Raw genomic sequence first — 22,273 nt, forward strand, 5'->3', positions numbered from 1 at the left:
AAAAACAAACAAAAAAAAACCACATTTTTTTACCCTATTGAAATTCTGCATTTGTAACATAGTAGAAACATTTTACATTAGTGATATTGCAACAAATTTATATTAAAAAAGCAATCCGTTTCCACACTTATAACATATTAACCAGTTAAATATCCACATGTGTACTTATTTCATCTGATGTATGTGACTACAGCGCTTCATACAGCTATCAAATTATCAAGAGACATTAGAAATAACAATTCAGCGAAAGCATCTCATTTAGTCCAGGTATTAAGGCGGTTTATCCACCAAGCTTCCTTTTGTAAGAAACGTTTACTTGTATCACCACCCCTTTTGTTGTCAGGTTCATAATCAATAATTTTATACCGTAAACTGGACAAACTATGATCATTAGCCTTAAAATGTTTGGCTAGAAGTTGATCTACCAATTTACCTTCCATAGCTTGTTTTGCTGAGTCATTCTTTCTCTGAATGTGCAAGTCGTTTTACCTACATAAAGAAGGGAATGTAGTCATGTGACTGGTGGTCAGGATCCCGTTGGTTACTATACCGATTCCAGAATTCCGATCTCTGGCCAGGCCGACAGTCGGCATGCAGACTAACAGGGACTACCTCCAGGATCCCAAATGCCGGTCTCCTGATACCAACCCTAAAGAAGCCGACAAGGGCATCTTATGTAGCACACAACAAACCGTGTAGTACATGTTAACACGTGATTAATAAAAACCTTTTGTCCTTAATGTAGATGCACTACTGTATGCCCCGTTTCTAGGTAAACACATGTAGTCCAGCCAAGACATTTATAATTTCCTGGCTGTTTGGTAAGAAAGTGTTTCTGCACGGGTGTTGAAAGTTCTGATATGTCCGTGCGTACAATGTAATCTCTAATGCTCCTACCTCTTTTAAAACATGGCAATAATCTGGTGTCCACTGATGATGTCAAATCAGGGTCACACTGAACAAATGGTCAAATTAGTTTAGCCTTAGACATCAAGGGGGGAATTCAAATGTTTGAAAAGTCGGTTGGGTGACTGCTTTTTCATGTCTATTAGATAGGAAAAAATAGACACCAAACTGACTTTTCAAACAATTGAATATCCCCCCAATTGTCTACTGCCGATGGTAAATGTATTAACATAAGGTAAAGATTGATAATTTTCTGATGATATTTTCAGACTTTTTTTAATTCTAGGTTCTGACAAAGCTTTAGTTTTGACATAATAGTCTATTAGGGTATCCCCTTTCTAAAAACTTATCAGCCATAGCTTGCATTTGTACTTTCTCATCTATGTCATCACGACATATTCGATGTACTTTGAGGTATTGAGAATAACACAACCCTCCTTTTAGAGGTTCAGGATGATGGTTGTAAGAAAGCAATAAATTGTTACAATACGTAGATTTATCATAAAGAGACGACACAATGTGATGATCTTCTAACATTACCTTCACATCTAAAAAGTGGATCTCATGGTCATGTATATCGTAAGTACATTTCAGATTGGTATCTAACGTGTTAGCTTCCTGCATCATATCCTGAAATTCCTGTTTGGATCCCTTCCAAAGAAAAAAAACAGATCATCTATATACCGCGTATAGAATAAAATCCTGGAAGAATATTGTGCTTCTTGAAAAAATATTCGTTTTTCAACCATGAACATAAATGTATTAGCAGAAGCCGGGGTTGTGCAAGATCTCATTTTGCAGCCCAAGCTCTGTAGAAAATATTTGTTGTTAAACATAAAATGGTTCATGGTTAGAATAATGTGCAATAATTGCAAGAAAAAACTTACATCATGGCCCTTATACATGGGATTGTTTGTAATTAACTCCCTCACTGCTTCAATGCTGATGGGGTATGTTGGTATACAGACTAACATCGTCAGCCGGACACAGACACACCTGAGTTGGTAATTGCTGTAAATTAGTTGTATCTTTTAAATATGTAAGTTGACCCTGAATTACCGGTTGTAAGTAATTATCAATATAGCATGAGACCTGAAAAAAAAATAGAATCACGTGCAGAAATTATTGGCGACGAGGTGGCCACCAATAATTCCTTTGCAATTTGGGTATAGTGTAAAGTATCAGAACACTAGGAACAGGATTAAAAATCACTTTCTTTACTGATCAATGATGATATTAGAAATGGTTTCGCCCAAGACTTTATCCAAATACTCAAAAACGGTTTTGTAGCAACTCCCATTCATTTTGTATATACCAATTCATCTGATAGCTGGTGATAAATTTCCTCAATGTAATCAACAGTATTCTGTACAACTAATGCACCTCCCTTGTCCACTGAAAGGACTACAATGTCTTTATAAGATGATGTATCCCTGAGGGCTTTACGCTCCTCACCAGATATATTTTGTACAACCTTAGGTGGATGTTTGCATATACTATCAATCTCATTAGTCATAGTGCACGGAAAAGATTTAATTGCTGAATTTACAGACATAGGATAAAAACTTGACTTTGGTCTAATAGGACAACATTCTAATGTATCAACCATATCTCTTTTGTCAAAATACTCTCTTAAACGCAATTGTCTACTAAATTTAGCAAGATCAACCTCATTAGACAAAATTATCAAACCTGTGTGTGGGAACAAACCCAAGTCCGTTTGTAACACCTTTTATTCAATGTCAGTAAATGTTCTTGAAGACAAATTATGAATTCTTTCTTTACTCTTGGCATCTATTTTCTTTTGGCGTTCGCATTGCTGGCCTCTCCCAGATCTATTTCTCAGAGGGCGTCCTTCTGTGCACAAGTTTTTACACCTAAAGGGAGATTTAACTGTGATGCACTGGTCCCGGCTACTACTGCATCCGAATCATTTTGTGAGTTTGCACTCGATATATATCTGTTTCCAATGGATAGTGAGTCCTCCTATAGCCTTCTGCTGCTTTGCCCACTTATATTCTTTTGTGGCATGTCCAAAGACACTCAGTTGCGCTTTTCCCTCCCCTTTGCCACAGTTTCTTGGTCCCCTACCTGCATTTCCCCAAAAGATTCTTCATACCCCAATCTGACACTGCTTTTTTATGTATTTTCCTTTCACTTGAACCTAATCCCACATTCTAGCTATGCTCCCATCCTGTGTGTGTCAGGTTCTGAGTTTTTAACGTACCCAGAGCTGGGGCCACACGGCAGAATTGGCTTTTTACTAGAGTAATGCTGGTCAGACACTAGGACATGTTAATGGGTGCAAATACGATGCGATGCACGGCCACATGGGTCGCATGTCGCCTCAGCTGATCATATGTGCTGCATATATGATCAGCCGATCCTGGCTACTGGCAATTGCAGAGGTACGATAGATTGTACGGTGCAAAATCACCATACAATGTATCGCATGCCCGGCAGCTGGCACAGGGGATCATTAGTACGACTCGCATCTAATGAGAATTGTACTAATGTATGGCCAGCATAAGTGAATCCTCTGCATAACTTTGATTCATCATCAAATTTCTCTGGTGTAGGTAATCTCACGTAATGTGCTGAGGAGCTAGGTGATACTTCAAGTGTTTGTGGCACTGTAGTGGAACGACCAAGTGTTTACTCAATGAAATCCATATGGGTAGAGGGTTCCAACAAGAACTGCTCACTTGTACTTGGGTATATACATTTTTTTCTAGTCTATTTGCAAGACTCTCCAGCTGAGTCCATTTGGCCAGTACAAACTGCTAGGTTCTGAATTTGTAATGTACCCAGAGCTGGGGCCGCAGGGCAGATCTGGCTATTACTAGAGTGAATGAAACTAGTCAGGTGAAAGATATGTCTCATTCAGTAATATTAATATGGAAGGAATGAGAATAAATGTAGGTTGCTACGTGGCTGCGGTAGTGTCCCAGAACACACCTATGGCACTCACATAGCATACCTGAAGCACTCCCATAACACACCAGCACCACTCCCGTAACACACTCGCGACACTCCCGTAACACAACTGTGGTACTTCCATAACAAACCCGTGACATTCCTATAACACACCCACAGCAATCCCATTACAGACCCGTGCCACACCCATAACACACTCATGACACATCCCATAACACACCCGCAGTACTCCCATAACACACCATAAAACACCTGCAATACTCCCATAACACACCAGTGCCACTCCCATAACACTTCCATGACACTCTTATAAAACACCTGTGCCACTTCCATAACACACTCACACTTTCATAAAACACCCATGACACTCCAATAACACACCCCGCACTCACTCACAGCACTCCCACAGCACACCTACAGCATTCCCATAACACACCTGAAGCACTTTCATAACACACCCACAGCAATGCACCACTCCCATAACACACCTGCGACACACCTACAGCATTCTCATAATACACACGCAGGGGGAGTAACCTTCCATTTGTGGACCACATGTACATGCAGCAGACACAATAGGCCTTACTCAGGGATAGACGTTGCTGCATCCACTGTAATGTCTGCTGCTGGAGTCACGACTGTGATAATATGCGAATGCTAGTTTAAGCCTTCCCCTTGTGTATCAACATTTGCCTTACTGTGCAAGCCCTGTGACATCCACTTTTGGCACTGCAACACCTCCGGTGGTTCTTAACAATGCATAATGAGCACACCATTGCAGGCAATCTACATTTACACCTGCCCTGTGCCAGATGCAGTTTCTCTATCTGAACATGGTCCCTATAGAAATAGCCAGTGGCGTAACTACCATGGGTGCAGGGGGTGCAGCTGCAATGGAGCCCAAGCTGCTCCCCCTGCACCCAGTCATGGGTTGCCTCCAAGGCGTCCCTCTCCCCCTTCACTGCCGCCCATGGTGGGAACGGCCGCCGCCACCGCCGATAGCACCACCCTCCCACGCAGGCTTCAGCCTCACAGAGGATGTAGAGGGGTGTTACAGGGGCCCTACTTGGCTGGCTTCAAGTCCTGAGTCACCAGTGCCGTGATTCATGGGTATTTAGGGTACAGGGCCTAATTCTGTGAAGTGCCCGCCCCCATCAGAGACTTCTGCTTGTCATCAGGACAGGTAATGTATCTCCTGCCTTTTTCCCCCTCCTAACGCTCTCTCCCAATCTCCCTGCTCACTCTACCTGACACTCCCTTTCTCTCTCTCCCTGACACACTCACAAACTCTCTCTGACACTGTCTCTCTCTCTCCCTGACACCGTCTCTCTCTCTGACACTGGGGTATATTTACTAAGGTCCCGATTTTGACCGAGATGCCGTTTTTTCTTCAAAGTGTCATCTCGGTCATTTACTAAACTCAAATCTCGGCAGTGATGAGGGCATTCGTATTTTTTTTGAAGTCCAACAAAAAAAATACGAATGAATACACCATCGGTCAAAACGCGGCTGTTTAAGTATGAATCTCGGTCATTTACTAAGAAGTGCAAAGCAAAAAAAAAAAAAACACTGCCGTGAAAAAATACAACTCGTAAAAAAGTGCTAAAAAAAAACAGACCTGCTTTTTTGAGCCGTGATTGGATAAGCATGCACGGATCCATGAGATCCGTGCATGCATATCAGTGGGAAGGGGTGGGAAAGTGTTAATTTTTTGGAAAAAAAATTGCGTGGGGTCCCCCCTCCTAAGCATAACCAGCCTCAGGCTCTTTGAGCCGATCCTGGTTGCAGAAATATGGGAAAGAAAATGACAGGGGTTCCCCCATATTTAAGCAACCAGCATCGGGCTCTGCGCCTGGTCCTGGTTCCAAAAATACGGGGGACAAAAAGCGTAGGGGTCCCCCGTATTTTTAAAACCAGCACCGGGCTCCACTAGCTGGACAGATAATGCCACAGCCGGGGGTCACTTTTATACAGTGCCTTGCGGCCGTGGCATCAAATATCCAACTAGTCACCCCTGGCCGGGGTACCCTGGGGGAGTAGGGACCCCTTCAATCAAGGGGTCCCCCCCCCAGCCACCCAAGGGCCAGGGGTGAAGCCCGAGGCTGTCCCCCCCATCCAATAGGCTGCGGATGGGGGGCTGATAGCCTTTTTGTAAAAGTGATTGATATTGTTTTTAGTAGCAGTACTACAAGGCCCAGCAAGCCTCCCCCGCATGCTGGTACTTGGAGAACCACAAGTACCAGCATGCGGCGGAAAAACGGGCCCGCTGGTACCTGTAGTACTACTACTAAAAAAATACCCAAAAAAAGACAATACACACACACCTTGAAAGTAAAGTTTTATTACATCCATCCACACAAACATACATACATACTTACCTTATGTTCACACGCAGGTCGGTCCTCTTGTCCAGTAGAATCCATGGGGTACCTATTGAATAAATTTTACTCACCAGATCCAGGGTACCATGCTCCTCGGATAATCCTTTTGTAATCCACGTACTTGATTAAAATAAAAAAACGGAGACCCGAGCCACGCACTGAAAGGGGACCCATGTTTTCACATGGGCCCCCTTTCCCCGAATGCCAGAAACCCACTCTGACTTCTGTCTAAGTGGGTTTCTTCAGCCAATCAGGGAGCGCCACGTTGTAGCACCCTCCTGATCGGCTGTGTGCTCCTGTACTGACTGACAGGCAGCACGCGGCAGTGTTACAATGTAGCGCCTATGCGCTCCATTGTAACCAATGGTGGGAACTTTCTGCTCAGCGGTGAGGTCACTTTCGGTCAACCGAAACTCCATCGTCCTTCTAGACGAAAATCTGGAAGGACTGATGAAAAAATTGGAAACTGTCCTCCTTAGAGAAAACAGGATTTGGTGGGAGATGGTAACCCTTGAGAAGTACCTCTCCCACCAAATTGTCCCTAGGGGGCTGCGGATACAAAAAGAGGCAACGTTTACATCAGCGAACAAAGAGTTTACGCTGGAATGGAACAAAATATTGAAAACTTGCTCCATGTCATTGGTAAATTTGATTATTATTGATAGGAAATAGGAGTTAGAAAAATTAGAGGAGGACATTACCAACTACCGAACCCTTATTCATCCTTTTATAGATCTGAAGGAGTATAAAGAATTGGAAAAAAGAATAGAAAATAGCCTTAAGAAAAATGAAAAGCTTCTAATAGATAAGAAAGTTAGAAAGTTCAATAGAGATAAGAAATGGGAAGTATCAGGTGGACAGGAATGTCCTCCAGAGGGCATACCTAATAATAAGGTTGATGAGATACATATACCTTCCCCTAGTAGAACTCCGGTTCCCAAGAGGAAAAAATGGATCCCTAGTCATCCAGACATTAAAAAGAGACCGTATCAGGAAACTAAGCCCTATTGGGCAAATATTCCTCAGAATTATACAGAGAAGAGAACAAGACCATTCCAGTTAAGAAGGTGACATCCATTGTAGCCAACTACAGGTTTACAGCGAAGTGGAGATCTGATTCCAGTAACATCTAGCAGGTTTACTAGGGGCAATCCGGAACCCCAATAGGGAAACCCTTACACTCATTTAGAACTGTCTGACCACAGTACTACACCATCTGGTAATTACCCACTGTACCTGTTTAAACTCCGGGATCTGTGCTGCATTTTATCTGTGTTTGTTATTTTTTGTGTATATTAAACGGTATTCCACTATATACACTTTTCTTCTTTATACAGTAATTTGTGACAATGAAAACATAAGAAACACGTCAGAGCTGGATGATTAACAGAAGCGCTGGTTAAGTCTTATTCTCCATTTTTTCTATATTTGAGCACTTATGGTGAGGGGCTAGAGACCTCACAGGAGTTTAAGTATTTACTAGCTGCAGTTGCGCACTTAACATTCCTTTTGCTATTCACTATCACGTAATTTCTTTCCTTCTATTAGGAGTTGTTTTGTGCTGCAAAGAATGTTTAAATTAAGGGATAGCCGTAAATTCACGTTTGATTACGTTTTCAGAGAGGAAGGTAACTCCATAGTCTTTCTAGACGAAAATCTGGAAGGACTGATGAAAAAATTGGAAACAGTCCTCCTTAGAGAAAACAGGATTTGGTGGGAGATGGTAACCCTTCAGATGTACCTCTCCCACCAAATTGTCCCTAGGAGGCTGCGGATACAAAAAGAGGCAACATTTACATCAGCGAACAAAGAGTTTACGCTGGAATGGAACAAAATATTGAAAACTTGCTCCATGTCATTGGTAAACTTGATTATTATTGATAGGAAACAGGAGTTAGAAAAATTAGAGGAGGACATTACCAACTACTGAACCCTTATTCATCCTTTTATAGATCTTAAGGAGTATAAAGAATTGGAAAAAAGAATAGAAAATAGCCTCACGAAAAATGAAAAGCTTCTAATAGATAAGAAAGTTAGAAAGTTCAATAGAGATAAGAAATGGGAAGTATCAGGTGGATAGGAGAGGACAGACCTGATAATAAGATTGATGAGATACATATACCTTCTCCTAGTAGAACTCCGGTTCCCAAGAGGAAAAAATGGATCCCTACATATCCAAACATTAAAAAGAGACCGTATCAGGAAACTAAGCCCTATTGGGCAAATATTCCTCAGAATTATACAGAGAAGAGAACAAGACCATTCCAGTTAAGAAGGTGACATCCATTGGAGCCAACTACAGGTTTACAGCGAAGTGGAGATCTGATTCCAGTAACATCTAGCAAGTTTACTAGGGGCAATCCGGAACCCCAATAGGGAAACCCTTACACTCATTTAGAACTGTCTGACCACAGTTCTACACCATCTGGTAATTACCCACTGTACTTGTTTAAACTCCGGGATCTGTGCTGCATTTTATCTGTGTTTATTTTTTGTGTGTATATTAAACGGTATTTCACTATATACACTTTTCTTCTTTATACGGTAATTTGTGACGATGAAAACATAAGAAACACGTCAGAGCTGGACGATTAACAGAAGCGCTGGTTAAGTCTTATTCTCCATTTTTTCTATATTGGGGCGACAAATTGTCTGCATCCCCTGTAGCATGCTGCACTCCTTGGTGCAAAGGTAAGCCTGCCATTGGTGGTATAGCTGCAATATTTATTATTAACTTTTTTATCAAATTCCAACCACATTTTGTTACTGACAAGTACCAGCTGCAAAACACTGTTACTCTTTTTTTTTTTTTTTTTACTCCCAAGTCCCAACTCAGGCACAGAATCAAGCACACAGGCTGACCGCAAAAGTAATTGTCAGAAAATGCATCTATTTGTTTGCCTTGTACTGGGAACTGTCCACTGTTAAATCAATCTGCTCCTAACTTTGTGGATCTACCTGAAAGTGTTCATGGTAGCAGCTGTCCACTAATCAGTGTTTGGAGACCACTGTGATTGGTAGATATCCAGCCTCATCCACCAATAGGCATGCTAGCAGGGTATAACAGGCTCCTGGAGAAAGGAGGGGATGTTCTTCGACATTTTTAAAGGTGAGGATTTAAAGCCTTATGGAAACTCTGGCTAACAAAAGTTAATGAATGGTCCCTTGTTCCACCAAAGTGGAGCTATTTGAGATTGGCATCAACAAATAGAAATAACCTTCAGATCGTGTCATTTTTTTTATATGTGTGTAAGGTTTTTTTTTGTTTTCTCTTTTTTCTTTATTTTCTTTTGCTTTCACGTTATACTGCTTTTGTAATGTCTACTGTAAATAGATACTTTGCACAATTGCTGAGTGATACATTCTTTATTATTTGCTCATTCTCAGATGCTTCTTTGTCCTGAGTTGTTATCTTTCCTTGTATCCTTTATCCAGTGTATATGTTTTCTAGGGATGCAGTTAAAATTCCGGCTGTCGGGATCCCGGCTTTCGGGAGACTGAAGCCGGAATTCCGACAACCGGCATTTTACCGATGGACGGAAGCCCGACACCTGCCCAGTATTACCACTCGGTTGGTGGGTCCACGCCACCAACCGATTGGGAATAGAACCTGTGGCGAGTGAAGTGAGCCACTGGGCCCAAAGCTTGGCAAGCGCAGTGATCCTGTGTGGGGATTCGCTTCCGGGATTCCAGCAGATGCAATGCCATTGTCGGTGTACTGACAGCCAGCATCCCGTCTACCGGTATATCATAGTTTGGCTAAAAAATAATAGTCAACACCTTTAACTCATCTTGCAATGATCTGTGCACAGAATAGGCGTAACAAATAATTAAAAGTGAATATAAAATATTATAGCGGAGGTATCAGCAACTGTCTGCCAGCAGACACCCGTTCCCATACTTCCTGTGATATTGAAGTAAGTGGTTTTTGAGCTTTATGGTCATCTGGATTGAGGACATGGTCTAAATATAAGGAGATGTCTGTGTGAATAAATACCAGAAGGACTGCTTTTTGGCTTGTATACACCAGGGAACTTGATGGGACAATTTCCTGCTTGACACGGGAATATTTTACAGCACCTGTTCCAGTATCCTGAGAATAACTAGAACCTACCTGAGAATTACAAATACAATTCCCTAGTGAATTAATTCGCGAATTGAGCGTATCACGGGACCTATATGTTATATGTTTTTGTCTTGTTTGTTTTAAGTATACCGGTATTAGGATTCACGAGTAGTAACCTTTATTAAGAGTTTTTAATATAAATGGAATAAAAAAGGACCTTTCTTCTACAGTTTATTTTAGTACTTTGTTTTAAGTAAAGGAAATAAATATATTTTTAATTTGAAGAAACATTGGTATTAGAATTATTTTGCTATTTATTATTTATATAGACAGATACCATAGTGAGAATATATAGAAAAAACACTTGATGAAATTAGCGATGGGAGATACTCTTTTATTTAGAGAATTCCAAGGATAGTGAGCAGCACGTGCAAAATCTTGGAGTTGGGAGTAGAAGGAAGTAATCAGTAGGCAGGAGAGGTGCCATGCCTATGTGGAGTGAAGAGAGAGGGCAGGAGTGTGAACGGAAATGAAGTCAGAGATGTAAACTGGAGAGGAATGGGTGAGGGATTTGTAATTGGGTGTGAGAAGCTGGAATTGGATTCAAAAGGGGAAGGGGAGCCAGTGCAGAGCTTGAGGGGAGGCAGAGAGGGGAGGCAGACATAGTATGTTTGGAGAGAAAGATGAGCTGGGCGGCAGTATTGAGGACAGATTAGAGTGAAGAGAGGCGATAATCCAGGAGGCCAGATAGGATGAGATTACAGTAGTCTAATCTGGATATGAGTGGATGATGGTTTTAGTAGCATACATGGTGAGAAAGGGTCTGATCCTGGAAATATTATTTAGATGGAAATGGCAGGACTGTGAAATGTACTAAATGTGTTATTAGAAGGAGAGGAAGGAGTCATGGATAACTTCAAGGCAGCGCACTTGAGGGCTAGGAGGAGATGATTGTGCTATCAATAGATAATGAATGTGTGGGATGTGAGGTTATGCAGGAGGGTGGGAAGATGATCAGCTCAGTCTTAGACATGTTAAGTTTATAAAGCACTGAGACATCCAGGAAAAGATAACAGAGAGAACGTTAGAGATACGAGTGAGGAGTGAGGGGGAGATGTCAGCGGAGGAAAGGAAGATCAGCATAGAGATAATATTGAAGGTCAAAAGACCTAATAAGTTTACCCAGAGAGGATGTATAGAGGGAGAATCTGAAAGGTCCAAGAACTAAACCGAGACAAGGGCAGCAGTGCCTGATGAGAGGAATAGATTAGGGAGGTGTGCAAGATGGGAACAGGCAGAAAGAGAGAGGTAGCGTAGGAGGCTGGAGGGGATAGGGTCAAGGGGGATGTGGGGGACCAGAATAGGGCCATGACTTCATTTGCATACAGTAGAAAAAGAAGTCAGAGTTGGTGAGATAGATGAGGAGTGGTGGTCTGGAAAAGAGGAGGTGGGGTGCTGAGGGACAGGTGGGATGTGATGTCCTAACATATGGAGTCACTTTTAGATGTGAAGTAGGTGGCAAAAGGAAAATTAATAGGGAAGGAAGGCGAGGAGGGGGTGGGCAGAAGAGGGAGTTGAAAGTGGCAAAGAGACGCTGGGGAATGTGAGGACTGGAAGGAGATGAGGGTCTTGAAATATGACTGTTTAGAGAGGGAAAGGGCAGCACTGTAGGATAAGAGCATATATTTGAAATGGAGAAAGTCTGCCTTAGAGCGTGATTTCCTCAACTGTCGCTCGCCGATAAATTTATGTTAACATATAGGTTGGAATTCAATTGTTTGAAAAGTCGGTTGGGTGTCTGTTATTTCCTGTCTATTAGATAGGAAAAAACTGACTCCCAACTGACTTTTCAAACAATTTAATACCCCCCCCCCCCCCCCCCCCCCCATAGTGTCTTGTAACAACAGTATTGGAAATAAAACTGTTTTCACTATGGGGGTAATTCAGAGTTGATCATAGCAGCAGATTTGTTAGCAGTTGGGCAAAACCATGGGGGTAATTCAGACCTGATCGCTCACTAGCATTTTTTGTAGCGCTGCGATCAGGTCAGAACTGCGCATGCACCCCAATGCGCAGGCGCGTCGCACGGGTACAAAGCCGATCGTTGCTGTGTGATGGGTTTTTACGAAGAATCCATTCGCACAGCCGATCGCAAGGGGATTGACAGGAAGAAGGTGTTAGTGGGTGACAACTGGCCGTTTTCAGGGAGTGGTTGGGAAAACGCAGGCGTGTCCAAGCGTTTGCAGGGAGGGTTCCTGACGTCAGTTCTGGCCCCAGACAGGCTGAAGTGATCGCAGTGGCTGAGTAAGTTCTGGGCAACTCAGAAACGACACAAAATTTTTTGTACCACTCGGCTGCAGTGCACATGCGATCGCACACTTGCACAGCTAAAATACACTCCCCGGTGGGTGGCGACTATGCGAACGCAGGACTGCAAAAAATCACTAGCGAGCGATCAGGTCTGAATGACCTCCCATGTGCACTGCAGGTGTGGCAGACACAACATTTGCAGTGAGAGTTAGATTTGGGTGGGTTATTTTGTTTCTGTGCAGGGTAAATACTAGCTGCTTTATTTTTACACAGCAATTGCAAGTTTGAACACACCCCACCAAAATCTCTCTCTCTCTCTGCACATGTTATATCTGCCCCCCCCCAGTGCACATGATTTTGCCCAACTGCTAACAAATTTGCTGCTGCGATCGATCAACTCTGAAACAGGTCCTATAATAGACATTAAAATTCCAAAAGCATTTAAAAAAGACAGAATCACCACGTATAGGCAACATATTTGATTTAAAAAAATGAAAAATAAATATAAAACAGTGACTAAAAAAATGTAAAAAATAGAAAAAAATAAAGCATAAAAGTAAATGAATAAAATATGACAATTTCACTTTTTGGATGTAAGGCGTTTCACAGCAACCTGCATCTTCTTCAGGCACCGGAGAGTGAAATTATTCACCCTCCAGTGCCTGAAGAAGCATCAGGTTGCCATGAAACAAATTCTAAAACTTGTACCTATACAAGGTGCATACTCCAAAATGTGCATGTCTATATCCATGTTAAGATTTAGATGCATCCTACAATTGTAACTCCTTCCACTTGGAAGAAAGGAGTGGTTTAAGCATAGGCAGGGTACAGTAATGGAGTGTTCACATTAATACAACTTAATACAGATTTCTTTACTGACTTATATCAACTTGCTGGGGAAAAACTTTTTGAAGTTTTTTCAGCAGTAGTGATTGAACTTTCCCCTGCTGCAGTTTCCTACCCTTCCTACACAGGGATCTCTCTATCACGGACTTGGAGGGGCTAACATTCAGGGTCGGATTAAGGGCCACATGGGCCTGGGGCTGAAAATATTCAACGGCCTATACTTAGAAAGGGAGGAGCTGTAAGCAGTGTTGTGTGGGTGTGGTCAGTGCCATTTGGGTGTGTACACCAACTATACTATTGTGACACCTCGGAAAGTTGTGTGTGTTCCCCTTTAAAGGAAGCTTACAGTGTCATGCTGGTACAGCAGGGGTTAAGGGCAGACCAGAGTTAGGTCACATGTTCTAGCTTGTGAGCACTGATTGGACAAGGGAGTCTAGGAGCAGAGGGGCCTGTGAGAAGAAGAAGGTGGAGTTGAGTGGAAGCCACTGTAGTGCTGGACAGGCTGAGAGGAGCGGAGTGGAATCTGACAAGATGGAACAAACTGGGTGGTCACACTGGGTGTTGGAGAGCAGCACTGCAGAGCTGAAGCAGTAGGGTGCTACTGGAGTGCAAAGAACCGGAGAGCGGGCGTGAGACATTGCAGCCGGGGAGTGGACACTGCCAGGCCTATTGAAAGGTGCGGACGTCATGACCATCTTGTACTGCTGGGAACCGCTTAGACAGTTCCAGCCAGTGAAAGTAACTACAGCAGAGGATCGGAGTACAGAGAGACTGTTGGTGTGGAGGGCTGCACGCAGGCAAGTGCCAGGCCCAATTGTCCATTGGTTACACACACTGCGCATTATTGTTGAAAGAGAAGAGTTGTCACCAGCCCTAAAGCAAATAACAAACTAGCCCCTCATTTGAATACAGTTATCATGACATAGACACACTTTCTAAGAGGAGCTTGAGAGACATTTAACTGTTATAAGGAGTAAATGACTTAGTTATTTACCCAAGGAATATTGAGTTATTTAAGAAAGACTTAGTTAACCTATCCAAAGAACCCTTACTACAGAGTAAGCTGCTTTTGTTAGAGACACTAGGATACCTTCACTATCTGCACACTTTGCATAACTTAATCACAGTGACATTACTAATTTGCTTTATAAGTGCCGTTATCACTCCATTGCAACACTATGGCTCTTCAGGATCAAAAGAGAGCTCCAACGTAATTTGCCGGTGAAGAGTGAAACATTATTATCAGGGAAAGTTAGGAACATAGAAACTGTACTTGAGCATTATATTTTTCATCACTCCTCATTATTGTTGTGTTATTGGAATATGCATATATCTGTGATTAAACTGATTGTTCTATTGAATTACTAAATGTTCCAACATATTGCAAGCTATGGTCACGGTGATTTGCTAATCTTCTTCAAAGGATATCTTATTCTTGTGATTGTCTAATTTTTGCCAAATAACTAATTACCCCCTTTAATCTGGCGTTCATTGCTGCTCAATAAAAAAACATCCTGTTGGAATGCTACCTCTCTAAGCATTGTACTACAGACAAGGGGCCTGATTCAGGTTTGTTAGCAAAGAAAACCTGCACACAACAGGGCAAAACTATGTTGCACTGCAGGTGGGGCAGATGTAAATTTGGGTGGGGTGTATTCAAACTGAAAATAAGATTTTAAACCTACCGGTAAATCTTTTTCTCCTAGTCCGTAGAGGATGCTGGGGACTCCGTGAGGACCATGGGGTATAGACGGGCTCTGCAGGAGACATGGGCACTCTAAAGACTTCAGATGGGTGTGCACTGGCTCCTCCCTCTATGCCCCTCCTCCAGACCTCAGTTAAATAACTATGCCCAGAGGAGACGGACAGTACGAGGAAAGGATTTTTGTTAATCCAAGGGCAAGATACATACCAGCCCACACCATCCACACCGTACAACATGGAATATACTAACCAGTTAACAGTATGAAACAAAACAGCATCAGCCAGAGACTGATCAAACTGTAACATAACCCTTATGTAAGCAATAACTATATACAAGCCTTGCAGAATTTAGTCCACACTGGGACGGGCGCCCAGCATCCTCTACGGACTAGGAGAAAAAGATTTACCGGTAGGTTTAAAACCTTATTTTCTCTTACATCCTAGAGGATGCTGGGGACTCCGTAAGGACCATGGGGATTATACCAAAGCTCCAAAACGGGCGGGAGAGTGCGGATGACTCTGCAGCACCGATTGAGCAAACATGAGGTCCTCATCAGCCAGGGTATCAAACTTGTAGAATTTTGCAAAAGTGTTTGAACCCGACCAAGTAGCCGCTCGGCAAAGCTGTAAAGCCGAGACGCCTCGGGCAGCCGCCCAAGAAGAGCCCACCTTCCTAGTGGAATGGGCCTTTACTGAATTTGGTAACAGCAATCCAGCCGTAGAATGAGCCTGCTGAATCGTGTTACAGATCCAGTGAGCAATAGTCTGCTTAGAAGCAGGAGCGCCAACCTTGTTGGCTGCATACAGGACAAACAGTGCCTCTGTTTTCCTAATCCGAGCCGTCCTGGCTACGTAAATTTTTAAGGCCCTGACTACATCAAGGGACTACATCAAGGGACTTGGAATCCTCCAAGTCTCCCGTAGCAACAGGCACCACAATAGGTTGGTTTATATGAAATGATGACACCACCTTAGGCAAAAATTGAGGATGAGTCCTCAACTCAGCTCTATCCACATGGAAAATGAGATAGGGGCTCTTATGAGACAAGGCCGCCAATTCGGACACCCGCCTTGCAGATGCCAAGGTCAATTACATGACCACCTTCCAAGTGAGAAATTTTAATTCAACTGTTTGAAGAGGCTCAAACCAGTGAGATTTCAGGAACTGTAACACCACGTTAAGGTCCCATGGTGCCACTGGGGGCACAAAAGGAGGCTGGATGTGTAGCACTCCCTTTACAAAAGTCTGGACTTCTGGGAGAGAAGCCAATTCCTTCTGGAAGAATATAGATAGGGCCGAAATTTGTACCTTAATGCAGCCTAACTTTAGGCCCATATCTGTAGAAAGTGGAGAAAATGGCCCAAGTGGAAATCTTCCATAGGAGCATTCTTGGCTTCACACCAAGATACATATTTCCTCCAAATACGGTGATAATGTTTCGCCGTCACCTCCTTCCTAGCCTTTATCAGAGTAGGGATGACTTCCTCCGGAATACCTTTCCCAGCTAGGATTCAGTGTTCAACCGCCATGCGGTCAAATGTAACCGCGGTAAGTCTTGGAACACGCAGGGCCCTGCTGCAACAGGTCCTCCCTGAGAGGAAGAGGCCATGGATCTTCTGTGAGCATCTCCTCAAGATCTGAATACCAGGCCCTTCGAGGCCAATCTGGAACAATGAGTATTGTCTGCACTCTTTTTCGTCTTATGATTCTCAATATTTTTGAGATGAGAGGAAGAGGAGGGAACACATAGACCGACTGAAACACCCATGGTGTCACAGGGCGTCCACCGCTACTGCCTGAGGGTCCCTTGACATGGCACAATACCTCCGAAGCTTCTTGTTGAGGAGTGACGCCATCATGTCTATTTGAGGAATTCCCCAAAGACTTGTTATCTCTGCAAAAACTTCTTGATGAAGTCCCCACTCTCCTGGATGGAGATCGTGTCTGCTGAGGAAGTCTGCTTCCCAGCTGTCCACTCCTGGAATGAATACCGCTGACAGAGCGCTTACGTGATTTTCTGCCCAGCGCAGAATCCTGATGGCTTCCGCCATTGCCACTCTGCTCCTTGTCCCATCTTGGCGGTTTACATGAGCCATGGCTATGACGTTGTCTGATTGAATCAGAACCGGTAGGTCGCGAAGAAGATTCTCCGCTTGTCGAAGGCCATTGTATATGGCCCTTAATTCCAGTATGTTGATGTGTAGACAAGCCTGTTGGCTTGACCATAGTCCCTGAAAATTCCTTCCATGTGTGACTGCTCCCCATCCTCGGAGGCTCCTGTCCGTGGTCACCAGATCCCAGTCCTGAATGCCGAAGCTGCGACCCTCTAGAAGGTGAGCACTCTGCAGCCACCACAGGAGAGACACCCTGGCCCTGGTGGACAGGGTTATTTTCTGATGTATTTGAAGATGGGACCCGGACCACTTGTCCAGAAGGTCCCACTGAAAAGTCCTCGCATGAAACCTGCCGAAGGGGATGGCCTCGTAGGTCGCCATCATTTTCCCCAGTACGCGAGTGCATTGATGTACTGACACTCTCTTCGGTTGTAACAGGTCTCTGACCATGTTCTGGAGTTCCTGGGCTTTTTCCATCGGGAGAAAAACCCTCTTTTGTTCTGTGTCTAGAATCATGGGGGTCATTCCGAGTTGTTCGCTCTGTAAATTTTTTCGCATAGCAGCGATTTTCCGCTTAGTGCGCATGCGCAATGTCCGCACTGCGACTGCGCCAAGTAAATTTGCTATGCAGTTAGGAATTTTACTCACGGCATTACGAGGTTTTTTCTTCGTTCTGGTGATCGTAATGTGATTGACAGGAAGTGGGTGTTTCTGGGCGGAAACAGGACGTTTTATGGGTGTGTGCGAAAAAACGCTACCGTTTCTGGGAAAAACGCGGGAGTGGCTGAAGAAACGGAGGAGTGTCTGGGCGAACGCTGGATGTGTTTGTGACGTCAAACCAGGAACGACAAGCACTGAACTGATCGCAGATGCCGAGTAAGTCTGGAGCTACTCAGAAACTGCTAAGAGGTGTGTGGTCGCAATTTTGAGAATCTTTCGTTCGCAATTTAAAGAAGCTAAGATTCACTCCCAGTAGGCGGCGGCTTAGCGTGTGCAATGCTGCTAAAAGCAGCTTGCGAGCGAACAACTCGGAATGAGGGCCCATGCCTAAGAACGACAGCCAAGACATAGGAACCAACTGTGACTTTGGTAGATTTAGAATCCAGCCATGCTGTTGCAGTACTCTCAGGGAGAGCGAAACGCTTTTCTGCAACTGTTCCTTTGATCTCGCTTTTATCAGGAGATCGTCCAAGTACGGGAAAATTGTGACTCCTTGCCTGCGCAGGAGCACCATCATTTATGCCATTACCTTGGTGAAAACCCTCGGGGCAGTGGAAAGCCCAAACGGCAACGTCTGAAACTGGTAATGACAGTCCTGTACAGCGAATCTCAGGTATGCCTGATGAGGAGGATATATGGGGACGTGAAGGTATGCATCCTTTATGTCAAGTGACACCATAAAATCCCCCCCTTCCAGGCTGGAGATAACCGCCCTGAGCGATTCCATCTTGAACTTGAACCTTTTTAAGTACAGGTTTAGGGATTTTAAATTTAGAATGGGTCGGGGCGTGGCCTGGAGGCCGATCAGAGTGGCTGCACAAACAGGGAGCTCTCTACTCCCTGAGGAAATTATCCATCTGTTTCCCTCCCCAGACCACTTTTTCAACCCACCAAACCATCTACTACCCCTCCGGGACCCCCTCACACCGGTGGACCTGTGCTGCGGAGTCGGGAAGCCGGTATACTGGCTTCTGCGGACTGCGGCCTACGCACCCACCTGAAGCCGGGGCCTCGATTTCCGGCGATACCCGTCGCGGAGGGCGTCCGCCCTTGGAGCCCCCGGAGTGCCCTCACGGGACCCCCATCCCTGCTTTAAACACTCGGACCTCCCTTACCTGGCACCGGAGATCGGCGGTGCTGCGGGAGGGGGAAGAATCCGGGCGGACGCGGCTGCGAGAGGCACGGAGCCCTGACGGCGGTGGCCATCTTGGACCTCGGGACCCGGGCGGAGAAGCGGAGGACCTGCGGCCTGGAGAGCCCGTCTGCGCAGAGGTGAGCCGCTTTCACCGACCCTTGCTCCCCGCTGCAGTCCCTCATCCTGCACCATACCCCACAGCACCCGCAGACGGCCGACGGCCCAGCCACGCTCGAGGGGTTGGACGCAGCTCCATCCCCCCCCCTCCTGCGACCTTAATCAAACTGAGGCTGAGGGGATCTCCCCCACTCCTACTACTCACCTGGAAGCCCATACACGCTCTTTCGAGAGGTGCCGGCTCGGACCACCCTCAACCTCCGGCTCTCTGCAACCCGCTCCAGCGGCGGCCGTCTGGTGAGTCTCCGGGACCGCGGTCCCTTCTGCCTCCATCCACCTAAACCCCACTGAGGCCTCCACGGGAACCCGCCTGGGAGTCGCTTACACATCAGCCCGCGGTCCTCTCCCCCACCAGGTCCCCGCCGCGGGGCTGCCCCGATCGCCGGCTGGTCCGTGCCCGGGACACGTCCCTGTGGTCCCCGAGCGGTGGAGATAGTCTCCGGGACCCCCTCTCCTGCGACTTCGGATCCTCACCCTCCAGTCCGGGCCGGGGTGCCCTCCCTCTCCTCCCGCGGGCCTCCCTGAGCGGGCTCCATCTGCCGGGCTCGGCTGATGTCCACACCGTAATGTCCCCTTAAAGCCCCCGAGTCACCTTCCCTGGCCCTGAGCCTCACAGCTGGAACGCCACCCCCATTCCTCACCCTGCTTTCCACCTACCCCCCTACGCCCCCAAAATGACCAGGGGTAACAAAAAATCCCAGGGGTCCGATCTCACACCATTTCTGACCAAAAAAGGCACCCCAGCCACGAACAGGCCCGACAATCCCGGCCCCTCTCGGGGCCCCTCCGAATCGGAGGCCGAAGATGACGATCTCACACCCCTCACCCGCAAGGACTTCCTCTCCCTCCTTAAGGAGATGCGGGACATTAAGTCCTCAGTCCAAGCTCTACACTCCCTGAAATCCGATATAGCCGATATCGGCTCCAGAACGGACCAACTCGAAAGAAGAGTCGAAGAGGTGGTAACGTTCCAACAAACAGCAGAGACCGAGCTGCATCAACTCCGTCAGGATGTTGCCCACCTCCGGGAGGAGAACGAAGACCAAGACAATAGAGCAAGGAGAAATAATATGAGGATTCGGGGTATCCCTGAGGAGGTCGAGGCGTCTCATCTTGAACTCTACCTTAAACGTCTTTTCGCACACCTGTCGCCCGACACCCCTGAGGAACATCTCCTCCTGGACCGAGCACACCGGGCCTTGCGACCGCGCTCCCAGGACTCTTCTCAGCCCAGAGATGTCATTCTCCGAATGCACTATTTCACTGCGAAGGAGGCCGTTATGAGGGAGGCCCGTCGGCTGGGATCTGTGACTTTCCAAAACACCCCACTCCAGATTTTTCAGGACTTATCCCCGCTAACCTTAGCTAAACGCAGGGACTTCAAACCCATCACTTCCCTGCTCTCCCGTCACAACGTGAAGTACCGCTGGGGTTTCCCTTTCCGGATCCTAGTGTGGCACCAAGGGAAGCTCCTCACAGCTAGAGACCAATCTGAGGCCCAAACACTCCTCTCTAAACTGGGCATCCCCGCTCCTGACCAAGATGTCCATTCTCCATCCCTCCCACCACGGACACGGCGGGATTCGCTTCGGTCTCCTCGTTCTGAGTGGTTCACGGTGCCGTCCTCCGGGGCCCCCCAGGCTCCACCCCCAGTGCCCTGAGAACTCTCACCTCTCTACGCTACAGCACCCCACATTGAATTGGGACGATCACTTCTGGTCGTACCCCCCCCACCTGAAGTGCTACATTACCTTAGGCTCTTCGTGACGCTACTTCCTGATCCCTTGGTTGCTTCACAATAGCATTGTTGTTATCCTCTATTGAAATGTTATGTTGTTTGGAAGTTTAAATGTCTAACTGCTTACATACTCAAAAGTTACTCTCCTGATATGTTTCCATGCAGATACTTGACCCACTCTCCCCCCTCCTCCCCCCCTCCTATTCTCCGCCCCTTGGGGCGGGCGCTCCAGCTATCTTCTCTACCTGTCTTCTCTCCAGCTTTCTCCCTCAGGTACCCCCAGGGGAGGCTTGCCTCCTATCTTTTCCCGAGCGGCTCGTGATTCGCGATCAGGGCCCCATGCCGCGCCCCCACAGGGCCCCGGGCCCTACCGCTGACCTAGGTGCTCCCCCAATGCCTAGTATTCCCTCCCCTTGTCAGCTTTACCGGTCCTGGCCTCCTCCGCCAGACGACCAATCACCCCCCCACCCCCTCCGGTCCTCTTTCCCTTCCACCCCTCCTCTGACCACACTCTCTCTCATTTCATATATCTTCGATCTGTCTCCCCCTCCCCCTTCTCCACCTCCAATCACTCCCGCCCTTTCAAATCTGCCTACCTCACTGCTGCCTGCCCATGGGTCTCCGGGTACTCTCTCATAATGTGAAGGGCTTGAACAGCCCTCAAAAGAGAGGCAAGCTCTTTGCTTCCCTTAAACACCATAGAGGCGATCTGATTTTCCTACAGGAAACTCACTTCGTGCACGAATCTCACCCTACCCTGCAATGTAAACCATTCCCCGTTTCCTTTCATGCCTGCGATCACCTAGCCAAAAAACGTGGAGTAGCAATCTTAATTGCCCGCCACCTGTCTTTTGAACTCCTAGACTCTCATGCTGACAAAGACGGCCGATTCCTTGTCCTAGTGGGTAAACTCAACAATAATACATGCACCCTGGTTAACGTTTACGCCCCTAACCAGCGACAGGAACGGTTCTTTACAAGGCTAGATAATCTCCTCACTCGAGTCCGACAGGGCGACCTTATACTTGCAGGTGACTTCAACTCCGTTCTCAATCCACAGCTAGACCGCTCTACATCTTCCCCTACTCCTTCCCCGTCGGACTCCCTTCGCTCTAGATCCCTCCTCCGACTCATGCGATCCCAACTCCTCTACGACTCTTGGAGGATAAAAGACCCCTCTGCCCGCGACTATACCTTCTACTCTGCCCCTCATAACTCCTACTCCCGCATTGATATGG

The sequence above is a fragment of the Pseudophryne corroboree genome, chromosome 11 (assembly GCF_028390025.1).
Source record: "Pseudophryne corroboree isolate aPseCor3 chromosome 11, aPseCor3.hap2, whole genome shotgun sequence".
NCBI lineage: Eukaryota > Metazoa > Chordata > Amphibia > Anura > Myobatrachidae > Pseudophryne > Pseudophryne corroboree.